Source organism: Pseudorca crassidens, chromosome 6, assembly GCF_039906515.1.
Source record: "Pseudorca crassidens isolate mPseCra1 chromosome 6, mPseCra1.hap1, whole genome shotgun sequence".
Lineage (NCBI taxonomy): Eukaryota > Metazoa > Chordata > Mammalia > Artiodactyla > Delphinidae > Pseudorca > Pseudorca crassidens.
In genome coordinates, this window is record NC_090301.1 from 24,393,299 (window position 1) to 24,403,341 (window position 10,043).

The 10,043-nt window shown below is 39.8% G+C and overlaps 1 long non-coding RNA gene across 6 annotated transcripts in view; it reads left to right on the forward strand.

The window, feature by feature from the left end:
* LOC137226255 (uncharacterized) overlaps positions 1–4,207 on the forward strand; it is a 104,640-nt gene extending 100,433 nt beyond the window's left edge. For 3 of the 6 annotated variants that reach the window (XR_010944267.1, XR_010944268.1, XR_010944271.1), the window contains one exon: positions 1,153–2,899. This is a non-coding gene — a long non-coding RNA (uncharacterized lncRNA). The other 3 variants (XR_010944270.1, XR_010944269.1, XR_010944266.1) reach the window with 3 other exon arrangements.
* The last annotated feature ends 5,836 nt before the right edge of the window (positions 4,208–10,043 follow it).

The window sequence follows — 10,043 nt, forward strand, 5'->3', positions numbered from 1 at the left end:
CATATGTCACTCACTCTTATTAAGCATCTTTGTCTCCACATGGTAAATAGCATCTGAAAATTTTAAAGCCCAAAACATTGCTTTTAATCACAGCACATATTCATTTGTGGTTATAAATACTTTAAAACTTTAATTATTGCTATAAGTCCTGAGGTCTTATCACCACAGTATTCTCTGTTTCTCAGCTTCTGAGTAGAATGTTGCCCAGGTAAATTTTGGAATTTATAAGCTATAGAAAACCAAGCCTTTTTCATATCAGTGAGACTGGGTTTGTCATGGCAAAAAAGGATCCTTTTGTGATTCTATTAATGGTTAATAATTACCTGCATGTTAAAATAACAGTAATTAATCCACTGAAGAAAGGGAAGTCTTAGGTAACTTTGTACATTCAACAACGTGTTGTTGCAGAGCTCAAAGATACTTGTTGAATTAGATGGATTTCTAAAAGAAATACAGAATTTTGTAATTTTCAACTGTGGGAGAAACAGCACTCATCCAACAGGTCATGTGGTCCTCCACATTTCTCAGACTCCCTTTCAGTTATGTGGGGGCCATGTCACTAGTTCTGACTACTGAACTATGAGCAGAAGTGGCTTGTGTTGCATCTGAGCTGAAACAGTTAAAAAGCCAGTTTTTGTTTTTTTTCCCCAGCCAAAGAAAGACAATATGAACTTTAATTAAACAAGTATAAGATTTAAAACAATCACAACTACTCAGAGAATTAATACATTTACTGTCTGTACCATTTAATACCTTAAACATCTCAGGATCCTCCCTTTGCACACTTAAACTTCTGAATAAGGACCCCACGGATAGGTAATAACAGGCCTTGGTACATCAGCTTTCTCTGAAGGGATGTTCCCAGGATCCCTTCTCTGATGGGTGTTCTAGCATCCCTCTGAGGGTGTTGCAGGGATCCCTTCCTCTGGCAATATGTCCCCAGAATCTCTCTCTGACTTCATGTTACCAGCATCTCTCTCAATCTCTGATAATGTTCCCAGAATCCCTCTCTCTTACATTGTGATCCCAGCATCCGTCTCTCAGACGTCATGTTCCCCCTCCACTGTTTTCTTATCTTGTAATAGCAACCTTGGAAGTAACTTGTATAAGATGGCAGAGTTATAAGATGTAACTATGTTCCTGATGTTGTAGAGTAACTGCAGCCCCTCAGCAACGTTACGTAAGTAAGAACTAAACCTTAGAGAGACCTTCAAGATGGCAGAGCAGTAAGACGTGGAGATCACCTTCCTCCCCACAAATACATCAGAAATACATCTACATGTGGAACAACTCCTACAGAAGACCTACTGAACGCTGGCAGAAGACCTCAGACCTCCCAAAAGGCAAGAAACTCCCCACGTACCTGGGTAGGGCAAAAGAAAAAAGGAAAAACAGAGGCAAAAGAATAGGGACGGGACCTGCACCAGTGGGAGGGAGCTGTGAAGGAGGAAAGGTTTCCACACACTAGGAAGCCCCTTCACTGGTGGAGACAGGGGTGGGCGGGGGGAGAAGCTTCGGAGCCACGGAAAAGAGAGCAGCAACAGTAGTGCGGAGGGCAAAGCGGAGAGATTCCTGCACAAAGGATCATTGCCAACCAGCACTCAACCAGCCTGGAGGCTTGTCTGCTCACCTGCCGGTGTGGGTGGGGTCTGGGAGCTGAGGCTCGAGCTTCAGAGGTCAGATCCCAGGGAGAGGACTGGGGTTGGCTACGTGAACACAGCCTGAAGGGGACTAGTGTGCAACAGCTAACCGGGAGGAGTCCAGGAAAAAGTCTGGACCTGCCTAAGAGACAAGAGACCATGGTTTCAGGGTGCGAGGAGAGGGGATTGAAAGCACTGCCTAAACGAGCTCCAGAGACGGGCGCGAGCTGTGACTATCAGTGTGGACACCAGAGATGGGCATGAAACGCTAAGGATGCTCCTGCAGCCACCAAGAAGCCTGTGTGCAAGCGCAGGTCACTATCCACACCTCCCCTCCCAAGGCCCTCTGCAGCCCACCACTGCCAGGGTCCCATGATACAGGGACAACTTCCCCAGGAGAACGCACGGCACGCCTCAGGCTGTTGCAACGTCACACCAGCCTCTGCCGCCACAGGCTCGCCCCACATTCCATACCCCTCCCTCCCCTCGCCCTGAGTGAGCCAGAGCCCCCTAATCAGTTGCTCCTTTAACCCTGTCCTGTCTGAGTTGAGAACAGATGCTCTCAGATGATCTACAGACAGAGGTGGGGCCAAATCCGAAGCTGAACCCCAGGAGCTGTGAGAACAAAGAAGAGAAAGGGAAATCTCTCCCAGCAGCCTCAGGAGCAGCAGATTAAATCTCCACAGTCAACTTGATGTAGCCAGCATCTCTGGAATACCTGAATAGACAATGAATCATCCCCAAATTGAGGAAGTGGACATTGGGAGCAACTGTAGACTTGGGGCTTGCTTTCTGCATCTAATATGTTTCTGGTTTTATGTTTATCTTAGTTTAGTATTTAGAGTTTCTTATCATTGGTAGATTTGTTTACTGATTTGGTTGCTCTGTTCCTTTTTCTTTATATATATATATATATTTTTTTTTTTTCCCCTTTTCTCTTTTTGTGGGTGTGTATGTGTATGCTTTTCTCTGTATAGCTTTGCTTTTACCATTTGTCCTAGGGTACTGTCTGTCCATTTTTTTTTCTTTTTTCTTTTTTTTTTTAGTATAGTTTTTAGCACTTGTTATTATTAGTGGATTTTTTTTGTTTGGTTGCTCTCTTCTTTCTTTTTTTTTCTTTTTTTATTTCTATTTTTTTTATTAAAATTTAAAAAAAAAATATTTTAATAAATTTATTTTATTCTTTTCTTTTTCTTTCTTTCTTTCTTTTTTTTTTCTCCCTTATCTTCTGAGCCATGTGGCTGACAGTGTCTTTGTGCTCCATGCAGGTGTCAGGCCTGTGCCTCTGAGGTGGGACAGATGAGTTCAGGATATTGATCCACCAGAGACCTCCCAGCTCCATGTAATATCAAACGGTGTAAGCTCTCCCAGAGATCTCCATCTCAGTGCTAACACCCACCTCCATTAAACAACCAGCAAGCTACAGTGCTGGACACCTTATGCCAAACAACTGGCAAGACAGGAACACAACCCCACCCATTGGCAGAGAGGCTGCCTAGAATCATAATAATGTCACAGACACCCCCAAAACACACGACCGGACGTGGTCCTGCCCAACAGAAACGCAAGATACAACCTCAACCACCCGAACACAGGCAGCAGTCCCCTCCACCAGGAAACCTACACAACCCACTGAACCAATCTTAGCCACTGGGGGAAAACACCAAACACAACAGGAACTACAGAACTGCAGCATGCAAAAAGGAGACCCCAAAGACAGTAAGTTAGGCAAAATGAGAAGACAGAGAAACACACAGCAGATGAAGGAGCAAGGTAAAAACCCACCAGAACAAAAAAATGAAGAGGAAATAGGCAGTCTGCCTGAAAAAGAATTCAGAGTAATGATAGTAAAGATGATGCAAAATCTTGGAAATAGAATGGAGAAAAATACAAGAAATGTGTAACAAGGACCTAGAAGAACTAAAGAGCAAACAGTGATGAACAACAAAATAAATTAAAAATTCTCAGGGGGCTTCCTTGGTGGCGCAGTGGTTGAGAGTCTGCTTGCTGATGCAGGGGACGTGGGTTCATGCCCCAGTCTGGGAGGATCCCACGTGCTGTGGAGGGCTGGGCCCATGGGCCATGGCTGCTGAGCCTGCGCATCCGGAGCCTGTGCTCCACAATGGGAGAGGACACGGCAGTGAGAGGCCTGGGTACCACAAAAAAAAAAAAAAAAAAAAAAAAATTCTCAGGAAGGAATCAATAGCAGAATAACTGAGACAGAAGAACGCATAAGTGACCTTGAAGATAGAAGAGTAGAAATAACTACTGCAGAGCAGAATAAAGAAAAAAGAATGAAAAGATTTGAGGGCAGTCTCAGAGGCCTCTGGGACAACATTAAGGGCACCAACATTCAAATTATAGGGGCCCCAGGGAAGAAGAGAAAAAGAAAGGGACTGAGAAAATATTTGAAGAGATTATAGTTGAAAACTTCCCTAATATGGGAAAGGAAATAGTCAAGTCCAGGAAGCACAGACAGTCCCATACAGGATAAATCCAAGGAGAAGCATACCAAGACACATATTAATCAAACTATTAAAAATTAAATACAAAGAAAAAATATTAAAAGCAGCAGGGAAAACAACAAATAATATACAAGGGAATCCCTATAAGGTTAACAGCTGATCTTTCAGCAGAAACTCTGCACGCCAAAAGGGAGTGTCAGGATATATTTAAAGTGATGAAAGAGAAAAACCTACAACTAAGATTACTCTACCCTGCAAGGATCTCATTCAGATTCAATGGAGAAATTAAGACCTTTACAGACAAGCAAAAGCTAAGAGATTCAGCACCACCAAACCAGCTTTACAACAAATGCTAAAGGAACTTCTTTCTCTAGGCAGGAAAAACAAGAGAAGGAAAAGACCTACAATAACAAACTCAAAACAGTTAAGAAAATGGTAATAGGAACACACATATCAACAACTGCCTTAAATGTAAATGGATTAAATGCTCCAACCAAAAGACATAGACTAGCTGAGTGGATACAAAAACAAGACCCGTATATATGCTGTCTACAAGAGACACACTTCAGACCTAGGGACACATACAGACTGAAAGTGAGGGGATGGAAAAAGATACTCCATGCAAATGCAAATCAAAAGAAAGCTGGAGTAGCAATTCTCATATAAGACAAGCTAGACTTTAAAATAAAGACTATTACAAGAGACAAAGAAGGACACTACATAATGATCAAGGGAACAATCCAAGAAGAAGATACAACAATTGTAAATATTTATGCACCCAACATAGGAGCACCTCAATACATAAGGCAAATGCTAACAACCATAAAAGGGAAACTTGACAGTAACACAATCATAGTAGGGGACGTTAACACCCCATTTTCACCAATGGACAGATCATCCAAAATGAAAATAAATAAGGAGACACAAGCTTTAAATGATACATTATACAAGATGGACTTAATTGATATTTATAGGACATTTCATCCAAAAACAACAGAATACACTTTCTTTTCAAGTGCTCATGGAACATTCTCCAGGACAGATCATATCTTGGGTCACAAATCAAGCCTTTGTAAATTTAAGAAAACTGAAATCATATCAAGTATCTTTTCCAACCACAACGCTATGAGACTAGATATCAGTTACAGGAAAAAATCTGTAAAAAATACAAATACATGGAGGCTAAACAGTACACTACTAAATAACCAAGAGATCACTGAAGAAATCAAAGAGGAAAGCAAAAAATACCTAGAAACAAATGACAATGAAAACACGATGACCCCAAACCTATGGGATGCAGCAAAAGCAGTTCTAGGGCTTCCCTGGTGGTGCAGTGTTTAGGAGTCTGCCTGCCGATGCGGGAGACACGGGTTTGTGCCCCGGTCCAGGAGGATCCCACATGCAGCGGAGTGGCTGGGCTCGTGGGCCATGGCCACTGGGCCTGTGTGTCCGGAGTCTGTGCTCCACAATGGGAGAGGCCATGGCAGTGAGAGGCCCACGTACCACAAAAAAAAAAAAAAAAAAAAAAAGCAGTTTTAAGAGGGAACTTTATAGTACTACAATCCTACCTCAAGAAACAAGACAGATCTCAAATAAACAACCTAACCTTACACCTAAAGCAATTAGAGAAAGAAGAACAAAAAAAAAACCCCAAAGTTAGCAGAAGGAAAGAAATCATAAGATCCGATCAGAAATAAATGAAAATGAAATGAAGGAAACAGTAGCTAAGATCAATAAAACTAAAAGCTGGTTATTTGAGAAGATAAACAAAATTGATAAACCACTAGTCAGACTCATCAAGAGAAAAAGGGAGAAGACACAAATCAACAGAAATAGAAAGGAAAAAGGAGAAATAACAGCTGGCACTGCAGAAATACAAAGGATCATGAGAGATTACTACAAGCAACTATATGCCAATAAAATGGACATCCTGGAAGAAATGGACAAATTCTTAGAAAAGCACAACCTCCCAAGACTGAACCAGGACAAAATAGAAAATGTAAACAGACCAGTAACAAGCACTGAAATTGAAACTGTGATTAAAAGTCTTCCAACAAACAAAAGCCCAGGACGAGATGGCTTCACAGGCGAATTCTATGAAACATTTAGTGAAGAGCTAACACCTATCCTTCTCAAACTCTTCCAAAATATAGCAGAGGGAGGAACACTCCCAAACTTATTCTGCGAGGCCACCATCATCCTGATACCAAAACCAGACAAAGATGTCACAAAAAAAGAAAACTACAGACCGATATCCCTGATGAACATAGATGCAAAAATCCTCAACAAAATACTAGCAAACAGAAACCAACAGCACATTAAAAGGATCATACACCATGATCAAGTGGGGTTTATCCCAGGAATGCAAGGATTCTTCAATATACACAAATCAATCCATGTGATAAACCATATTAACAAACTGAAGGAGAAAAACCATATGATCATCTCAATAGATGCAGAAAAAGCTTTCAACACAATTCAGCACCCATTTATGATAAAAACTCTCCAGAAGTAGGCACAGTGGGAATTTACCTCAACATAATAAAGGCCATATATGACAAACGCACAGCCAACATTGTTCTCAGTGGTGAAAAACTGAAACCATCTCCACTAAGATCAGGAACAAGACAAGGTTGCCCACTCACACCACTGTTATTCAACATAGTTTGGAAAGTTTTAGCCACAGCAATCAGAGATGAAAAATAAATAAATGGAATCCAAATTGGAAAAGAAGTAAAACTGTCACTGTTTGCAGATGTCATGATACTATACATAGAGAATCCCAAAGGTGCTACCATAAAACTACTAGTGCTAATCAATGAATTTGGAAAAGTAGCAGGATATAAAATTAATGCACAGAAATCTCTTGCATTCTTATACACTAATGATGAAAAATCTGAAAGAGAAATTAAGGAAACACTCCCATTTACCATTGCAACAAAAAGAATAAAATACCTAGGAATAAACCTACCTAAGGAGACAAAAGATCTGTATGCAGAAATGTATAAGACACTGATGAAAGAAATTAAAGGTGATACAAACAGATGGAGAGATAGACCATGTTCTTGGATTAGAATAATCAACATTGTGAAAATGACTATACTACCCAAAGCAATCTACAGATTCAATGCAATCCCTATCAAACTATCAATGGCATTTTTCACAGAACTAGGATAAAAATTTTCACCATTTGTATGGAAACACAAAAGACACCAAACAGCCAAAGCAATATTGAGAAAGAAAAACAGAGCTGGAGGAATCAGGCTCCTGGGCCTCAGACTATACTACAAAGCTACAGTAATCAAGACGCTATGGTACTGGCACAAAAACAGAAATATAGATCAATGGAACAGGATAGAAAGCCCAGAGATAAACCCACGCACATATGGTCACCTTATCTTTGATAAAGGAGGCAGGAATGTACAGTGGAGAAAGGACAGCCTCTTCAATAAGTGGTGCTGGGAAAACTGGACAGGTACATGTAAAAGTATGAGATTAGATCACTCCCTAACACCATACACAAAAATAAACTCAAAGTGTATTAAAGACCTAAATGTAAGGCCAGACACTATAAAACTCTTAGAGGAAAACGTAGGCAGAATACTCTATGGCATACATCACAGCAAGATCGTTTTTAATCCACCTCCTAGAGAAATGGAAATAAAAACAAAAATAACCAAATGGAATCTAATGAAACTTAAAAGCCTTTGCACAGCAAAGGAGACCGTAAACAAGACGAAAAGACAACCCTCAGAATGGGAGAAAATATTTGCAAACGAAGCAACTGACAAAGGATTAATCTCCAAAATATATAGGCAGCTCATGCAGCTCAATATCAAAAAAACAAACAACCCAATCCAAAAATGGACAGAAGATCTAAATAGACATTTCTCCAAAGAGGATATACAGATTGCCAACAAACACATAAAAGAATGCTCAACATCACTAATTATTAGAGAAATGCAAATCAAAACTACAATGAGGTATCACCTCACACCAGTCAAATGGCCATCATCAAAAAATCTATGAACAGTAAATGCTGGAGAGGGTGTGGAGAAAAGGGAATTCTCTTGCACTGTTGGTGGGAATGTAAATTGATACAGCTAGTATGGAGAACTATATGGAGGTTTCTTAAAAAACTAAAAATAGAACTACCATATGACCCAGCAGTCCCACTACTGGGCATATACCCTGAGAAAACCATAATTCAAAAAGTGTCATGTTCCAAAATACTCATTGCAGCTCTATTTACAATAGCCAGGACATGGAAACAACCTACGTGTCCATTGGCAGATGAATGGATAAAGAAGATGTGGCATATATATACAGTGGAATATTACTCAGCCATAAAAAGAAACGAAATTGAGCTATTTGTCATGAGGTGGATGGACCTAGAGTTTGTCATACAGAGTGAAGTAAGTCAGAAAGAGAAAAACAAATACCGTATGCTAACACATATATATGGAATCTAAAAAAAAAAAAGATTCTAAAGAACTTAGTGGCAGTACAGAAATAAAGATACAGTCGTAGAGAATGGACTTGAGGACACTGCGAGGGGAAGGGTAAGCTGGGACAAAGTGAGAGAGTAGCATGGACATATATACCCTACCAAATGTAAAATAGCTAGTGGGAAGCAGCCACATAGCACAGGGAGATCAACTCGGTGCTTTGTGACCACCTAGAGGGGTGGGATGGGGGGGTGGGAGGGAGATGCAAGAAGAAGGAGATATGGGGACATATGTATATGTATAGCTGATTCACTTTGTTATAAAACAGAAACTAACACACCATTGTAAAGCAATTATACTCCCAATAAAGATATTTTTTAAAAAAGAAACCTTTATATATAAAGACACTTAGATTTCAGGATTCATTGTTACTATAGCTAAGCATAGACTATCTGGATGAATAACATATTTTTAAATGTAAAGTAAGAAATATACATGTTTCAATTAAATTATTACTGAAAAGGTGTATATCTCAATATTTTGTAATGACCATGGCAGAGGACAGGGCGTGAGAGTGATATCAAGGACAAGTAGAGAAAGTCAGAGAGTTGGGGAAGGAAGATCAAGATCAACACTGCAAAATCTCAAAGCCCAATCCTCTCTTTTCTGCCCTGTTCATGAATTTTCTTTTATTTAACAGCTAGCCTTCACAGAATCTTCAGGTCTTTAAGCATTTATCAATAATTATTTTAAAAAATTAAAATATTTTAAAGTATATAAAATTGAAATTGCCCAAGCATCCTACTCAACAAAATTGATGTTATTTATTTGTAAGAGAAATATGTATTTGAAAGGTTTTAATGTTTTATACAGGTAGTACTATTTTTCCCAGTTTGACACTGTCTTTTTGACCTTGCATTTAGTGTCTTTTCTTGTGCCTAAGTCTTAAAGTCCTTATTTTTCCAAGTCTGGCCTTCCTCTATTTTATGGTTTCTAAATTAGTAACATGATTAGAAAAGTTTTTCATTCTTAAGATGGAATTCTATGGTTTATTCTATAATTTTTTTTTTTTTTTTTTGCAGTACGCGGGCCTCTCACTGTTGTGGCCTCCCCCGTTGTGGAGCACAGGCTCCGGATGCACAGGCTCGGTGGCCATGGCTCACGGGCCCAGCCGCTCTGTGGCATGTTGGATCTTCCTGGACCGGGGCACAAACCTGTGTCCCCTGCATCGGCAGGCGGACTCTCAACCACTGCGCCACCAGGGAAGCCCTATTCTATAATTTTTAAGATTTATTACTTTTCCCCTTTTAAGATTTATTACTTTTCACCTTTTAATCCTTCTGGAATTTATTTTTGCGTATGTTGAAAGCTAGGGCTTTAACTAAATCTTTTTTATATATAAAAATAGTCAATATCCCAATACCATATTTTGAGTAATTTGTACATTCACAATGATTTGATATGATGCCTTTATCATACATATGTGGGTC